Genomic DNA, 18225 nt, shown 5'->3' with positions numbered 1-18225 from the left:
CCTTTCCCTGTTTTTGAGATACTATTGAGACATTGTTGTGTGTTTGTTTCTGAGACCTTTCTGTTTTGAGACCGTATTGGGCTGTTACGACATTACTGTGTGTTTGTTTCTGACAGCTTTCTGTGTTTTTGAGACCTTATTATATACTTTTGAGACCTTGTTGTGTGTTTATTTCTGAGACCTTTGTGTGTTTTTGAGACCTTATTGTACTTTTGAGACCCTTGTGTGGTTTTGAGACCCTTTTGGCCCTCACGGCCGCCCATAGATAGGCCTTACATTGGCCAGACATTTTTAAAACTTTGCAATGAGTTTTAGTAAACATTCAAGCGTACAGTATTGGGGTTTGTACATGAGGTCATATTTATGAAATTTGCTACACAAGTAACATTTGTACTCAATTGATGGTCAAAGCAATTGTCCAGTGTTTCCTGACAAACTTCCATTTGATAGTCTTAATTCACTGTTTTTGCCATATTTTGGCCATGTTGAGCTATAATTAGTGAGCATCTGCACATCTCAGCTAACAACAATCCATTTTCCAATCCAAAGAATTTAAAGATGGGAGCTTTTTTCTTGTATATTCGACACAACCACCTTACGTGTGTCAAATGTGATGTGAATCCATCAGCCACCTTTTTCTTCTTGTCCTGCTCCAAGATCTCCTCTTTCCCGACCTATAATACACAATGATGCTCTTGCTGTCTACCTGGAATGACCTGTCTCCTCTTAGGGTATGGCTTATCTCCAATTACATCACACTTCATTCCCTCCGCTGGCCTGAAAATTGAGCATGTTAAAATATGAGAACATAAATTGAACTGCTGTTTTATAAGAGCTTAAAACAAACTAAAGCAGTAGCATCTGACAAGTAGGTGAACTTTGGATGGATCTAAGAAAGCAGTGTTGCCAAAAATTTTGCAGTGTCAAGGCGTGGCGAATTGGTTTGCCAGGCTGCAAGGAATGACTCTCAAGGAGCCCAATTTTAAAGATTCCAACATAAGTGCCCAATATCAGAGATATGGACAATTCACCCGGATTTAGAACGTAAATCACCCAATTGAGCGGAAAAGCAATTCACTTAAAAACATACGGTTCATGGGAAGTTACCGACCAAACAATCAATGGTCACAAAAACCCATTGTCATTCCATTTTGGAGCTTCAGAGACTAAAATCTTCAAAATTTGGTTGAATTGAAAGGAAAATATAGTCACATTACTGCATGAACTGACTCTTGCAATGCAAAGTAGCCCAATTTTAGGCTATATTACTTACCAGATGTTTCCAAATTTAACCAAAGTTAATGCTTTATTTAGCTAAATGGTGACAGATAATAAATGCATTCTCAATGCTTGGAAAAAAATCATGCTTTTAACAAACACAAACATTTTTCCTAACAATTCAATTACAATGTACCATCAACATTTGACAATACTATGATTGAGCTTGTTCAAAATTTAAATATCTGGGTTTGAGACTTTCTTTTGGTCTCTCATGGTTGACTCAAATTGTCACCCATCAAGACAAACATCTTCTTTACTATACATTAGTTAGCACATGTTTGGATCTCATTTCACTCTTTTGTTATAAAGTTTGTTTCCACAGATTCAAATATCAATTGATGTATCGATCTATATTCAGTGTGCTAATAATTCATCTCAAAGCCCCTACGCACATTAGTAAATTGGCCCTTTGTTTGTGTTATTCCTGCTGGATTGAGTAAATTTCTTTCTGCTGTTTTATTTTTTTCCGATCCACCACACAAAAATTTCACGTCTGACATAGTCAGACCTTAAAATAGCCTAAAGCGTAAATCTCAATAAAAATGCTTCATACATGTATTAGCCACAGTGCAACCTCCATAAGAGATGAAAAGGTGGTCTATTCTTGCCACAGATATTTAATTAATTTTTTAATTGGGAAGGGCTTTGAGACAAACTATCAAATCAAGATGGCCTAATCACTGCGTGCTGATGATGCATCTGTTGTCATTGATAGATATTGACTCCGTGGAACAGACTGAAAAGGAGGTTAGTTTTGTAAAATTCTTTTATTGTATTGCATGCATACTTTGAGGCTATTCAAGCTACATTGTTTTTCTTCTCTTTTTTATGAATGTGTCCCTCTTAATAAAATATATTGATTTTTATCTTGAAAACATGAATACCTAGATATTGATTGCCCTAATTAGCATGGCCATTGAATAATGACAAGCCTCGATTTTAATACATTTGTAAATACCTTGTGGGGACTTCAGTTTAGGTATAGATGAAAGCCCAGTTACTGATTATCCATCATATACATGTAAGTTTAATTTCAACTTTAGTTTATTCATTGATACATGCAATATGGTCTTGGCCATGGGTGGAAAAAGGTAGCTCAAAAAAGGAGGGATATCTTGGAATGCAAAGCTGAAATTTGGGAACTCCAAGCCTAAAGACCTGAAAATATAAAAGTTAAAGAGACAATCTCACCAGGAATTCCAGAGATCGTTCAAGCTAATGATCACAGTGAATGGTTACGGGATACCACAAGCAGCAGAGCTCCTGCAGATGACAGATGCCAATGTTGCAGTCGGTGCAGTTCTTGACCCCAAACTCATGAAACTTCTCCGGTAGAAAAAATGCTGCAAGACAAAAAGATACAGAACCTGTCAGTGGCTATGTAGAAGCACATTTGACTACATGCATAAATGCTATACAAGACTGTGTAACTGAACATAACTTGATGAAAGCTGGCTGATGACACCAGGCAACCTGTTAACCAAGTGGGGAGTGAGTGGAATCATCAGGATGAAATGCAACTGAAACTGCAAAATGCTACTCACAATTTTGGAATTGCCACTCAAATCTGAAAGTGAGTAGCATTTTTTGCTTCACAATAAAATATTCGAAAATCGATCACTGATTATGACCCCTACCCTCAGATATGTGAGGAGGGCCGGGATATCATCTTTTGTGCGGTTACATTAATGACTATCCCAGTGTTCTCGGCCTCGAGGACAGGTTTTGAAGTCCTTGGTCCTCGGACATGTAGTCCTTGGCCTCGGACGTGTAGTCCTTGGCCTTGGCCTCGGACCCCAAAGTCCTTGGTCCTCGACAACAAGGACCTGACAAGGACAAGCAAAATCACCAAAAATGCAGGCAAATGTTTAAAGAGTGAAAGAGTACAATCTGCTGTTTAGTTATAAATTAAAACTTTTTAGAGAAACATGACAAGGATAGCTTTTTATTGTACCTGATTGAAATACAAAACAGTTTGTCAATATTTTGGTGCACTCTTAACTATCATCTTTGCTCTTTGCAAAACATGCACATGGAGGCCAAATATGTGGTTTTATATTAAAATTCCACTCAGCCAATATGATTCCTAAAATAGGAATATCGAATAGACACAAGAGGTTCTTTAGATATTTGAAGAAACTCATTGGGCGCTACTGTAGGACATGTTTCGATTACGGGTAGGCCTAACTGTGATCAAATGAATTTTATCTATTTTAGTTATAATCTCATCAGCAACATTTTGCTGCGTTTGATCTTAAGATAGATCAGTGCCCATTTTAGGCTGCGTTGTCGCACATATATTAGGGAGGTAACACTTTAGCCTAATTTGTGTCGTCACAGCACATATATCCGACTCGGAGCCCAAAAGTGCCGATTTTGAATTGATCTGAATTACTGATTTTATTCATTCTAAAAGACTCTTCTTTCCTATTTCAACTCACCAATGTACAAACATGTTATATCTTGTTTTTTACAGTCATGGAAAGTTTTGAAATGTATTTTTTCTGCAATGGCATTTGACACATTTTTGCTTCTGTTGTGTTTTGTTTGGTGAAATGTCATATTCGCAAAAAAATTCTAGTTTAGTTGTTGGGAAATCAAGTTACCCTACAGTGAGGAACATATGCAATGAATTTCTTGCATGCTTTTTCTTAATATTGAATACAATTGCTTTCCTGGGATATAACTTTCTTATTTCTACAATAAATGGCTCAAAAGTTATAACAAATTGAAAATGGTACCTTTTTTGGTCGATTTAAGCTATAAAAAGCGTGTGTGTTTTCTATGGGGAAAATCCTACCAAAATTGAAATTTTCATTTTGGTCATATGGAAAATCAAGTTACCCTACAATGAGGAAAGTATGCAATCAATTTCTTAGGTGGTATTTCTAGATATTGAATAAAATTGCTTTCTTTGGATATAACTTTCTTTTTCTATGATAAACCGTTCGAAGTTATAACAAATTGAATATTGTGTTTTTTATCAATTTGCCTGTAAAAGCGTGTGTGTTTTCTATGGGGAATATCTCTATGGCATGCTACTTGTCGACGGTCCTTGATTTTTGCCATTTTGCCCATTTTCCAGGTCTTTTATTTCAGAAACTGCATAATATATCATGCCTGTTATTATTTTAATTCTTTAATATTAATGGATACGGTACAGTATAATTATACTAAATTTGGATCTTTGAAACTCATATTTAAGTTTTTATTCTATATCAAAGTTGCCACTTCGTTAAATTTGGGTGTTTTTCACTGATTTGGGCTGAAAATCGGCATTTTTGGAACCTTAAAACTGTAATAACTTAAAAACGCTTTGACCGATTTTCACCATTTAAATTGCTATGAGTTTAGTTTTGTAAGCACTTTCAGAAAAGCTTTAAACCAAGGAGATAAAGCATTGATTACAAAATAGTGTGACCCCCCTACATATATACCACATAACTGTCTTTTGACATCAAAATGGTAGGTATGCGGATCAAACACATAAGTGTATGGCCATGCGTTTTGAGTTGGGGGATTTTTGTTTTTCTTTTCATATTTTTTGGAAATCGCGCCATTTTTTGTTTAGAATTAATTATTTCAGTGCCTGTACATGCTACTATAGGCAAAGTATACATATTCTGAAAGGAAATTTCATGAGGAATCCAAAAATGTAGTTATTTCTGATGTAGGGGCAGTGCTAAGAAATATATATGAAGTTATAGAGTGAAATTTTTTTTTTAAATTACCAAAGATCAAGTGGTCCTATTTTAAAAATGCCTTACCCTACATCAAAATAGACTCCATATTTGCATTCTCCACATCAAAAGCTTTCAGAAAATATATAGTTTTACTTTGCTACCTGCTACGGTGCTCAAATTGCATGAAGGGTTAAAACGCTCCATTCAAAAGCAGCGCTAAATTTGGTGAAATTAACAAATCATGCTCTGTCTAGAAAAATTAACTTTTCTAAAATACAAGAATGTCATATCATGTATCAAGTCATAATTATGTACAACTAGTTATTCACAGTATTTTGAAATTTGTTGTCCAAAATATGAAGTTAGAAGTTACATGTAGTAAGTTGCACATGATATCACAGTCATCAACAGGATTTAAAATAATAAGTTTCGCTGCTTTGCAGAATTTCAGATCTATGTTTGCAAGTCAATCCCAACATACAAAACAGTTTCTTTTGGAATGACTGCCTCCTGGGAAAGTTTCTTGTACAAAATTACTTTATGTTAGAAAGATACAGGTACTGGTACAAACAATCACAAAAACTGAGATTAAGTCAATGCTAATACACATGCTCAACTGATGAACATTGAAGTTGACTTTAAATACATGTAGTCCTTTGAAATTGTGAAGACCAAAGGGGGGGGGGGGTTTGGGAGTTGAGCCATCCCCACCCAAAATGAGTTGGTTAGCTAACTCAACCCCCACAAAAGAAAATTTCACCCCCCTCCCCCAAAAAATAAAAACCCAACCCCTTCTCAAAGAACACCCCCCAATAGTGTGAAATTGAAAATTGGCCTGGTAAACACAAATTTTCACCTTAATTTTGGGCTTAAATATAGTGTACAATTGACATTTTTTTGCACAATAATCACACCCAGTAATCACAGTAACACAGGGTCCACCAGGAATTTGTTTGTCGATGCACCCTCAGAAAACGTACCATGATGCGCCACTAAACATGTAAAATACCTGGATCCCCCCCCCCCAAAAAAAGGATTTTTAAAAAGACCATGTAAAATTATTAAGGTTATATATGTTTGTAAGTTAAATATTTTTAAAATATGACAGTGTACATGTATATCAAATCAGAAATGCAATCCTGATAAATTCTCGCAAACTTCACCGGAAAAGAGCATATCCTGAGCGGGCATTTTCCGCGCAGGCACATCGTAAGCCGACTCCATCCTGGCTAATTAAATATAATTAAAACCCTAAAACTCTGAAGATTGCACATTCAGGATACTTAATAGTATTCAGGCTTGTCATATTTAGGCAATTTGACTAATTTGGGGCAAAAAAGCAAATCAGAAACAACATGTAAATAAGCTGGAGCAAACATTAACACAAAAGTGCATATCATGGGCCAGCATATCATGGGCCGACTCCACCCTGAAATTTTTTCCGTTCAGCTGCTATAACTTTTGAAGTATACATGCTATATATTAAAAGTTAAGGTACCAATTTGAAGCACTCTCTAAGAGCTTTAATTTGGTATATAATTTACCTATGTAGGTATCTACAGTAATTAAACAATTCAACATTTATGCAAAAAATTCTGCACAAATGTCCGGGCTCCAGCCTATGAGACCCCCAACTCATAACACATGGCCGTATATATTGTAATCTTCACTACTTGTCTAGATAGGGGAACAGCCCAAAAGTTGAAGTCTTATTTAACGAAAGTCCTTCCGTTAGGCTGAGATCACATAGAAGTATACGGTATTAAGCTATCTAAAATCGCTCATTCGATCACATAGTATACTCCTATGTGATATATCAGCCTAATCGAACGAGCAATACCGTATATTGTATGTCTATGTGATCGCAGCCTTAGGGAGGGGGGGTCGAAAAAGTCAGATTACGTTTGTAACAAAAGTTGTTAAAACATCGGTCAAAGTTGATCTTTTTTTTTTTTTTTTTAATATAAAATTTCAGTATTTTCTGAAGTAGGCCTACGATATTGAAATTTTACAGTGGTTGCTTCAAAATGATTTTAAATCAATATACATTGTAGTGTACAGTACTCGCAACCTGCAAGTTAATTTTGTAAGCAGCTGATTATTTTTTATTTGAAAATACAGCAAATCCTAATTATTTTTTTTCGTGCTAAAAAGGTACGAAGAAAATATCTTAAAATAAAATAAGAATATTTGTTTCTTCCATAAATGTGATCACTAGTATCCTAGCATTGTCGCAAACCCATCAACCATAGCAACGGCACTGTATCCTATGAATACAGGTTCAGGTTGGAGTTTTCAATATTTGACACTTGCGTTAGAGGGGAGGGTGGAGGGGTTAGCGTTCTAGCGAAAGGACTTTCGTTTATGGTCATGTTTTTTATACTGGGACCCTAAAAAAGGTGGTGCTGTCACATTTTGCTAAATCATTTTGTCTACTTATTCCTATATTTTTGCCAGAATTCATCATGAACAAATGGTTTTGGTCTTATTTTGAAGATAAATTATTAATCTAATGAATTAATAACAAATACAATTAAACAAATGTATTAATTAATTACAACAGCTTAATTAGGTTAATTAGTCAGGGGTGGTGCGGAAGTGGAGGAGCCGGAAGCGGAGGAGCTCTGTGTAATTCCAATGGGAAGTTGATGTTCATTAATAAAATATATGCACTTTGTTGCCTAGTAGAAGTTAAAATGCATTTGCATAATGTTAATCTTATTTTTTAACTTTCTATAACAATAATTGCCTTGTTAATCTTAATTAACTTAGTAATTAAGGATTTAACAAGCTTTTAATTAATGCAGTGGAATGTGGGTCATGCAATACAATGGGCTTTAATTTTGCATGCATGCATATGAAATAAATTTCAATATTGTTTTATCTTTGAAATATAAATCTTCTCACAGGAGATTATTAGTCAAAGGATTTAATCTGATGATATATTGATCTCTGGTTTATTGTTAAATAGTTTATTGATACATGTATTGTGCATGTATATGCCTACATGTACATGTACCTTTGTTACTAATTATTCACTGTATTGATAAACTTCATGTATTTGTGAACACAGTACATTTGTTGAATTTTTATCAAAAGTACTGGGATAACACATTTGTTTCTAACATTGGTATTAACTTCAACTATCCTTGTTTTGTTAGGGAAGGAATTATAAAATTCACCCCCCTCTTTATAGTACGCTCATTCATTTTTAAGAATCATGTCAATGTGGCGGGACGGAATGTGGCGGGGGAATTTTGTCCACCATGTCAAAATCAAGAAAAAAAACAATTGATTCACTTTAAAACTGACAAAATTGTCTTTTCTTTCACTTCCAATGAAAAATTATTGCAAAATATAAACTGAGAAAGAAAATTTTCATCCCTTCCTGAACTTAAAAAAATCATCTCAAAATGTGGCAGGGCAGTGCTGTGCGGTGCGACCATTTTAGGCGCATTGGCGACTAGATTTTTGCGGATGGCGACTAAATATTCAATCCCTGGCGCCAATGGCGACCAACTGCTGAAGCTTTTAATCGCCAAAAACAAAACATGTATGTAATGTAGCATTCAGGAGGATGAATACGTGCTTTGATATGAATATGCATTTATCATCATGTCTCAATGGGGACTTCCTGGAAAACATATAGGCCTACACTGTACATGCTGCGTATGAAGTATGTAGCGTTCAATGGGAATATGTAGATCAGAGCACAGCAGCTATGAACATTCAACACACGTGGCTGTTCAGTTTACGTTGGCACCTCAGATTTTTTACCTGGGAGCAAAATTTGGGCGCCTAAATTTATAAAGTTAGGAGCCATTGGCTCCTCAATCAGTTTTTGCACCGTACAGCACTGTGGCAGGGCCATGTTTGACACCACAGACCCTGAAAATAGCATTATTGCTGGCATCCTACCACAAAAGGTCTGAAAAAGAAGAAGTTAAAATGGCTCGAGTCTAGCAAAGTTGATGAATTCAATTTTTGTGTACTTAGGAATCTTTATTACCATAATAGTTGATATTTTGGAAAGTTTTGATTGAAATTTTTTTTCGTCCCTTCCGAACGTAAAAAATCGCCTCAAATGTGGCGGGACGGAATTTTACACATATTTTAATTTATTTCTTTATTTTTGCGAAGTCCACTGAAAGTTTTTTTAGTGCTGAAATTGTCTATACAGAAGACCTTTATAATACCACAAACAAAAAAATCCTATCTTTTTAAAATATGTAGTAACATCTAATTTAGCAATTCCGTCCCGCCACACCAAGAGGGCGCTACATGTTTATTTTACTGTTTGCAGTCCGAAATTTACAGGCAAATTTGACTTTTTTTTTGCCGATTCATAAGCTTTGGTTAGTAGTCTATTAAACCAGAGGAGAAATTCACTCCTGTGACAATTTCTAAATTTTAGGTTGAGTGATGACCATTTTGGCTCTGGCCCAATTGCATTATCTGGACATATGTAATGGGTATGGCGCTCAAACTCGGTGAAAACATATCTCATGACCAGGGGAACATTTTGCAGGGGTCAGGTCAAAGGTCATACAGAGGTCAAATTTTAAGTGTATTTTCCAGACACCTGTAAGGGGCTCAAACTTGGTGACAACAAACTTGATAACCAGGGCAACATTTTTGGAACACTTTGCAGGGTCAGGTCAAAGGTTATCTGGGGTCAAATCTTATAATTTCATTTTCTGAATATCTGTAAGGGGTATGTGGCTCAAACTCAGTGACAATAAATCTCATGACCAGAGGAACATTTTGCAGGGGTCATGGCAAAGGTCATGCAGAGGTCAAATCTCAGAAACATATTTTCTGGACATCTATAAAGAGTACAGGGCTCAAACTCTGTGACAACAAAGTTGATGACAGGGGAACATATTTGGAAAATTTTGCAGGGGTCAGGTCAAAGGTCATCTGGGATCAAATCATAAAATTGCATTTTCTGGACATCTGTAAGGAGTACGGGACTCAAACACAGTGACAACAGACCTCATGACCAGGGGAACATTTTTGGAACATTTTGTAGGGGTCAGATACCTCCACAACACCAACACGCCTAGCTAGGTTTGTGGTCTATGACCACCATTTGCCACTAGTTGAACCTGTTCTCTATCTTTGCCTTCCATATTTTTACTTTCATTTTTCTGTAAGAAGGGCATTTTTATCTTTAATTTTGGGCCCCCACACATGTGTGTTTGCCTGGTTGTTTCTTTGTTTGCTTCTTTGTTCGGCTGCTCGGGAGGAAGCGAATTGATTAATCCACTGTGCAGCTTCAACACAATAATCGATCAACTACATACTTGGTATACTATGCCAGATAGATAGTTAGGTATGGTGATAGGATATGGTGGCTTGATGTGCTGTATAGTTTTGTGTTATTTGCATATTTATGAATATTAATGAGCTTATTTGCATATTTTGCCTACATTTTCATTGATCCACTCTGCAGCTTAAGTGCATAAAATAACCAATCAACTTTAAACTTGGTTTGGTGATTGTATATTGTGACCTGATGTTTGTCATGAATGTTATTTGCATATGCATATTAATGAGCCTATTTGCATATTGCATATCATTTGTATTTACAAAACATTGTTATTTACACACTTTTGAGTGAGTGCCACCTTAATTACGAACCCGTAATTCTAGTTTGCGGGGAAGTCTGCCCCACCTGCTCCCCCCCAACTGGCTACACTACTGCTAGAAAGTTGTTACCATGGTTACATTTATGCATATTCATGCAGTTGGGAGATACCTCTATTACTGCCAAGTGGTATTTTGCATAATTACCTTTGCTGGTACAGGGGGGAAGTGGGCTATGGTAACTCGTGCTACATCGGTAACTCGTGCTACTGGTAACTCGTGCTACAGTTTTAAGGGGTCATTATTATGTGGTGGATAGTGTTTTGTATTTCAATTTCTTATTTTTATTCAAGGTACTACTAGTAGAAGGAAAATAATAAGTGGCATCAATTAAATTGTCAACATTTTGAAAAAAAAAAAAAAAATGCATCTCTCGGTAACTTGTGCTACACCATATTTAGTGTTATGAAAACACAATGAAAGGAAAAAAACTAGCGGGGGTTATTTAAAATGTGATGGGTATTTCTTGAAGACCATATTTCATAGATATAAAATGTATCAAATTAAAAAGAAATGTGCCCCTGTTTAATAAAATAGACCCACTTAGAAAATATCTAAGTTGAACAGGATTTTTCAACTAAAAATACACTCTCCGAAGAAAGTTTTTTTTTAAACAAAATGTTAGAAAAATGCAGAAAAAAGTTTAGAACTTGAACATGACATCTGCTTGGAATATTATGAAAGTTAAAAGAAATACAAAAAGGCAATTTTAGTTTTTTGAGTCATGTCCACTTTTGCTTGGAATTGCCCATTTATACATTTGAAAATTAGAATAATCAGGCTGTATAATGAGCCCAAACTTGATGCAATTGGACCAAGAATAGCCCTGTGAGAACAAGTTAAATTAGAAAGAGGCGAGAAAAATGTAACATCACCAGGTATTTTGGGGTCCCACCATAAGACACATGACCAGCTCGAATTTGCACACGATAGTTACGCATTCGATGCTAGAGTTGTATGTTGCTATCGTTTTTCGGTCAGACAGCGGTGCACTTTTTTGCACCGGAGGTTATTTATTCTGTTAATGTTGAAATTTGGATGAAAGTTATTTCGATGAGTCAACTGTATCTTTTGAGTAAGATTTGCCTATTATGGACAGTTTAAAATTGTGCTGAAGTGTAATTTTCACAACATTTTTGTTTTGATGCGATCGTCTGTCATGATCGGCTGTGACAGTGTTTACTTAGAAAGTAACTTCCATTGCTTAGTACAGCCGAATTGGTCAAGATGGGAGATGCCGCGCTTGTTGATAGAAAGACAGCTTAGGCTAATAGAAATTGGCACTCCTTTCGTGGTGGATATTAAATAATAAAGTATAAAACATGCAGGCATATGTCCGGCACTTAGGCAGGGTGATTCTTTGTTGGATTATTTTATTTGATCCTATTTGTGACCTCTTCTCATAATTTATTACTTTCTTTTTCTCACAAGTGTGAAACATTAGTACAAGGAACTTATACATGTACGATGTCCTCATTCACAAACTGATACTATCTGTCCATGGCGAGTGGTCCGAATTTTGAGCCATAAAAGTTTACGTGGTGAACTAGTGAAACATCGAGTCGCAGACTTGCAGTAGGCCTACTGTCCAAGCGAACTTGGATGTAAGCTTAAGCTTAGGCCTATATCATGACGGTGTTGACGCAACTTAGAAAACTTGGAAGTATGATATATCTCCTTAAATTTGCCTCTGTGGGCCTACTTTAATAAATACAATATAGAGTAGGCCAAGGCCTGTGACTGTGAATTAATTTAGATGCCAAGACAAACAGATATCGTAAAGTCACCAACGCTTGCAAAAATCATGACTGAACGCTGTACAATGGTTTATACTTGTCATGTATATCGTCGCCATGGTCGGGGCACGTACATTCAGTGTTGTGAGTCGGTAAATTACCGGTTAATTTACATGGTAAATTACCGGTAATTTACCGCCATCTTAATTTACTGTGGTAAAATATGGTAAAATAAGTAAATTAAGTAAATTATGAAAAAAAAAGGATTTTTTTATTAAAAATTCTAATAATATTGTTTTTGTTTGTTTGTTTTATACTTATTTATAGTAGATGCCATTTTTGTTTGCAATATTTGCACAACTTACTTGAAATAATGATTTTGTAGACCCCTGTAACCTATATAACTGCCCATACTTTTACTATAATATAGTGTACAATATACTGTGCATTCAGCTGATCAGCATGTTCTTGTGACTTGCATACTTGTATATTTATTGCATTAGCACTCAATGATCATAAGAAAGAAATGAAACAATAACACCTCAAAACTTTCACATATATTAAATCTTATAATTTAAACCTGGCTAATGAAATTATGAAAGCACTGAAAGCAGCACCACCTACCAAGCCCCCTCAATGGTGCTTCCAAATTGTGAGGGGTTGATCATGGCTTGACAATCTCACAAGCTTTCTATGTTTTAAAAACATTTAAGGTTACACAAAGAGGCGTATAAAAAGCGTATAAAAGGCGTATAAAGTTGTTCTCTAAAACAGAGTTTTCTCAGTAATCAAATATCGCAGCGAGTGAAATGTTGGTGCATTGGATGTAGCTTAACATTTTTGTGTGTGTTATATACAAATTATTAGAATAAATTTGAAAATCCTTCGTTTAAAGCATTTTTACCCACCATGTACACAAGATCAAAAACACGTTCCATGAGGTTTTTTTTTCAAATGTGCGCTCCGTATAAATCCACACCGAAGCGATTGTTTTCTTCTTTTTCGTATTGTATTACAAATCGATTAAAGAAATAATGTTGCCATGGGGAAGAACCAAATACAGTACCGATTAAATTTTAAAAGCCCGTTTTGGGGGAAAATTTTGGAGAATTTGCTTGAGAAAAAGCTGGTTTGTGAAATTATCGATATCTTGATTACGAGACGTTAATTTAGACATCTGAATACCTACATTATTTCTCAACATTCTGCCAATTGCTATTCCATTTGATTTTCACTCCAAATTGAAGCTAGTTTTGCAAAAAGCGAGGTTTTCCTCCATCAGTTCGTTCAAAATTTCAGCGCCGACATGCGTGTTTATTCTAAGAGCCATAATGCGGACGCGATTGTAATCATATGTAATTGCATCCAATTAGAGTAATATCATCCGCTTTGAGAGCAGTCAATTGCGTAAGCTGAGCTATGGCACAGTGGATAGAGCGCTGGACTGGGAATCTAATATGAACTATTTTTGTGGGTTCGAGTCTCCGTGTGGCTGAATTTCCTTTTTTTTTCTCTTTTCTCATTTTTACTTCCTTTCTTTCCTCTTTTCTTTCTCCCTTTCTTTTTTCATTTCTTTTTTTTCATTTCTTTCTTTCTTTCTTTTTCGTTCATTTTCTTTCTCTCTCTTTCTTTCTCTTTTTCACTATTTCTTTATTCTTTCTTGCTCCTTTCTTTTTAGTTTTATTTGATTGATTCGCTGAGTGCAGTGAATCGTGATTGATTGTTTTTCACTTTATATAATTCAGAAATTTGTAGGCCTGCTAAGTCTGTCTTGTTGATTTTCATCCCAAATTCGATTTACAAATAATTGCTTTTTGATATTGTTGTTGTTGCCTACCCTTACATTGTAATCAGGGGAATAGCAGCATTGATTTCATCGAAGATATCAAGGCTATAAATTCAAAATGCCCCCAATCAATTTTAAAATTTATAAAATCCTTGTGAAAATTGCGAAAACGGCTTGTGCCACCCCGGCATCCGAGCTCCGGCACGAGCTAAGCCAAGTTTCATAGCGTTTTCATGTCTTGACCGTGGATCGATATTCTATTGTAAGTAGGCCTCACGTCCCGATGCACGCTTGTTCATTTTCTGCATGGCTGTTTCTGTTATGAACTTACGCCCCTCTGAAATCAAGCGCATGAAAAACTCTCGGCTAACCTTAAAAGGAACTGTACAACTCAAGGTAAAATGTCCCATATTTTTTGTCACAAATATGAGTGAGCTTTTGACTGAAGATGTTGATTTCACATCATTCAGAATATAAATGCTCTGTCTTTGTTTTACCAAAGTGTTCCCTGTGTACATGTATTTTGGGCAAAACATCATCATTCTACGTAAGTTGAAGTTAGAATCCTGGAAGTATACATTTGACAAGTTTACTTTTAACTAGATCCAAATACGTGTATGAAGGACTAAGATCATTACCATCAGTCATGAGTGCAAATTTCAATTGAATGAACACAGCCTGACACAAGGCAGCGTGACAATTTGTTTTCGTACAGTGTACACTACATGATGTATTACATTTACATTTACAGGCATTTATGGCGCCATTCACAAAGATACCATGGCGCTTACAAAAATATACACAAAAAGTCAAATAACAAGAGAACAGTTCAAGAAAACAAATGAGTCTTTAGCATAGAAAGCCAGCGTATGCAACTGTGTGTCTGTAAGTTAACTCGGTATTGGTTTAGTATTGTATCCAAGGTTGTGGGTTCGCGTTGCTGTTTGAAATATGCGAAATACGATAACGGCCGTTGGATCAAATACAAGCTTTGTGTTCATTCAATTGAAATTCCTAGTATTATAACTATTCTACCACGAAAATGATGAAAACATGCAATGTGATTGTATAATACTGAATGTAGTTTTCTCAGATGGTATAGTCCAGTCAGTGCCGAGTGGCTAGACAGGCTCTGTATCCATATATTGTTATGAGAGAAAACATTGAAACACTTGCTAAAAATCTATATTATAATACGCTATTCTCTGTAGATCTGTCTGTCTGTCTGTGACTGCTAATGTGAGGCCGTCGTAGGTCGTACGGGGCCCAAACTCGGTGTGTGGGTGTAGTTCTGTCCTGGCAAGAAGAAGTTTATGTTCGTTTTAGTCATCTGACCCCGGGGTCGCCTCCCAGAGGTCATCTGAGGTCAAATTACTAAAAACTGTTGTGTAAGGCCGTCATGGTTCGTACGGGGCCCAAACTCGGTGAGCGGGTGTAGTTCTGGCATGGCAAGAAGAAGTTTGTGTTTAAGTCATCTGACCCCGGGGCCCCCTCCCAGGGATCATCTAAGGGCAAATTACTAAAAACTGTTGTATGGGCATGAAACTCGGTGGGTACAGACAACATTTAGAGCCAACATTTTGGAAGGTCATTTTGGGGTCATCCAAGGTCACCCAGGGGTCATCTGAGGTCAAATTAGTAAAACTGTCGATAGGCATGACACTTGGTGGGTAAAGACAACATTTAGAGCCAACATTTTGGAAGGTCATTTTGGGGTCATCCGAGGTCACCCACAGGTGATCTGAGGTCAAATTAGTAAAAACTGTCGTATGGGTATGAAACTTGGTGGGTACAGTCACCATCAGCCAGGTAATCGCGCCCAGCCAAGATCCGCCAAATGTGAGGCCGTCGTAGGGCGTACGGGGCCCAAACTCGGTGTGTGGGTGTAGTTCTGTCCTGGCAAGAAGAAGTTTATGTTAGTTAAGTCATCTGACCCCGGGTCGCCTCCCAGAGGTCATCTGAGGTCAAATTACTAAAAACTGTCGTGTAAGGCCGTCGTGGTTCGTACGGGGCCCAAACTCGGTGAGCAGGTGTAGTTCTGGCATGGCAAGAAGAAGTTTGTGTTTGTTTTAGTCATCTGACCCGGGGCCCCTCCCAGGGGTTATCTAAGGGCAAATTACTAAAAACTGTCGTATGGGCATGAAACTTGGTGGGTACAGTCAACATTTAGAGCCAAATTTTGGAAGGTCATTTTGGGGTCATCCAAGGTCACCCAGGGGTCAAATTAGTAAAAACTGTCGTATAGGCATGACACTTGGTGGGTAAAGACAACATTTAGAGCCAACATTTTGGAAGGTCATTTTGGGGTCATCCGAGGTCACCCACAGGTGATCTGAGGTCAAATTAGTAAAAACTGTCGTATGGGTATGAAACTTGGTGGGTACAGTCACCATCAGCCAGGTAATCGCGCCCAGCCGAGAACCGCCAAATATGGGTAACCGCCTAGTATACATTAATACTATACAACTTTTGTTTCACTTATTACAACTTCAGCTTTATTCAGGAAGCTAATTTTCATCTGGAAAGGTATATTCAACTAAACAGGACTGTGTTCAAGTATCTATGTAGCTCTTAATATGAAAAGAATTGAATTTTTATCGTCCATTTTAACTCTTTTTTATAATTTACTTAATTTACTTATTTTACCATTTTTTACCGGTAATTTACCGGTAATTTACCGCCATTTTTAATTTACCGGTAAATTAACAACACTGCGTACATTTGTAGGCCTATTTGCATGCTTGTCGTGGTCGACCTGGCTAAAAATCCTGGCGTTTGCGGGCCGAATGTGGCAACCCAAAATTTACGGTCGACCTGGGAGAAACAGATTTACGAAAGGTGGTCTATCGACCGTGTGCGATACGGTATTTTAGGTCGACCTGGGATTTTTTTCTCCCAGCTTGACCCAAAACGCCTTAGTACACGGTGTCATGCTTCAGCAAATCCGAAGTCGAGATTTTGAATGCAATGCCAATGGGTCTCTAGCCTAGAATGTGAAGCTATCGGTGAGCAAATTCTTGGCTAGACTTCTCGAGCAACACAATGACGTCGACATCACTGGCACTGCCACTGCATATATTATGACCAACAAATGTGGAGCAATGAGAATGATTGATACTTGGATATAATATAACTTACCCTGGAAGGTGCCGCGCCATATCATCGCATCGCCATCGGCAGTGCAGCTAGTGCATGAGTGTCAGCTGGTGTAGACAACATACATGGTACCGCGGATACCGGCATTGACCGGGTAAGCTTAAAAACATTTTACACATGGACATGACAGTTCAGTCAGTTGTGACACCGAAAATCACACCACCACACATTCAACAAATTATGCATTATACGGCAGTAAAGTAGTGAATAAATCATGAAAATAGGCTTTCTCTATTTAGGCCAAAGACAGTTCCAAATGAAACAAAACAATGTTCGTATCGAAAACTCTGTTCATGATTCGCGGAATCCCATCGGTCACTCAGACTTCATTTGCAGTCGTTTTTGTAATTTTATTCGTCATCACCGGCAACACGGTACCGGCCAGAAAAGTATACGCTACAAACCGTATGATTCTGTATACCAAGCTATAAACTATTTAGCTTTGCATCGGTACTACCGCGTACTTGCGCACCGAAAGTGCACAGTAGGTAGTGTCGACTGTATCTTACACGGGTGAAAAAGTCAATGGTCATCGATATATGCCGACAAAAGTTTTGGAATCTAGAGAAACAGAGCTTTAATTTGATACCAAATTTATTTTACCAAGTATTGCAGGGACGCCAGAAATGGCGCTTGAAGTAGGCCGAAATCACACGTTATCCTATGGGGCGCTGAATTAGTGCTGCGCCCCCTTGTAACGGCCGTCATTATGAACGCGTTCCTTTTACATTCTTCGCGCAAAATAAGAGACGCGCTTCACAAAATGTGTTCTATTTCCATCATGATGATAAACAAAGATTACAAAAAGTCATATTCATGAAAAATTATTGGAAAAAACATTTTATTGGCCGAGTAGGCGCCTTCAAAGTCTAGAAATGCGTCCAAAAATCCTCAAAAAGGCTCATAAATGGATTTTAAGGTTAATAGACATTGT

General features: G+C 37.0%; 1 long non-coding RNA gene across 1 annotated transcript; it reads right to left on the bottom strand.

Moving 5' to 3' along the window:
* Positions 1–626: 626 nt before the first annotated feature.
* On the bottom strand, positions 627–17801 carry LOC140144005 (uncharacterized). Its single transcript, XR_011857822.1, has 3 exons — positions 17274–17801; positions 2473–2624; positions 627–777 (listed from the first exon to the last, which is right to left on the bottom strand). It is a non-coding gene; the product is annotated as an uncharacterized lncRNA (long non-coding RNA).
* Between the last annotated feature and the right edge of the window lie 424 nt (positions 17802–18225).

This window comes from Amphiura filiformis, unplaced genomic scaffold (assembly GCF_039555335.1).
Source record: "Amphiura filiformis unplaced genomic scaffold, Afil_fr2py scaffold_36, whole genome shotgun sequence".
In the NCBI taxonomy this organism is placed as follows: Eukaryota; Metazoa; Echinodermata; class Ophiuroidea; order Amphilepidida; family Amphiuridae; genus Amphiura; species Amphiura filiformis.
This window is presented reverse-complemented; position numbering and strand designations above follow the sequence as displayed.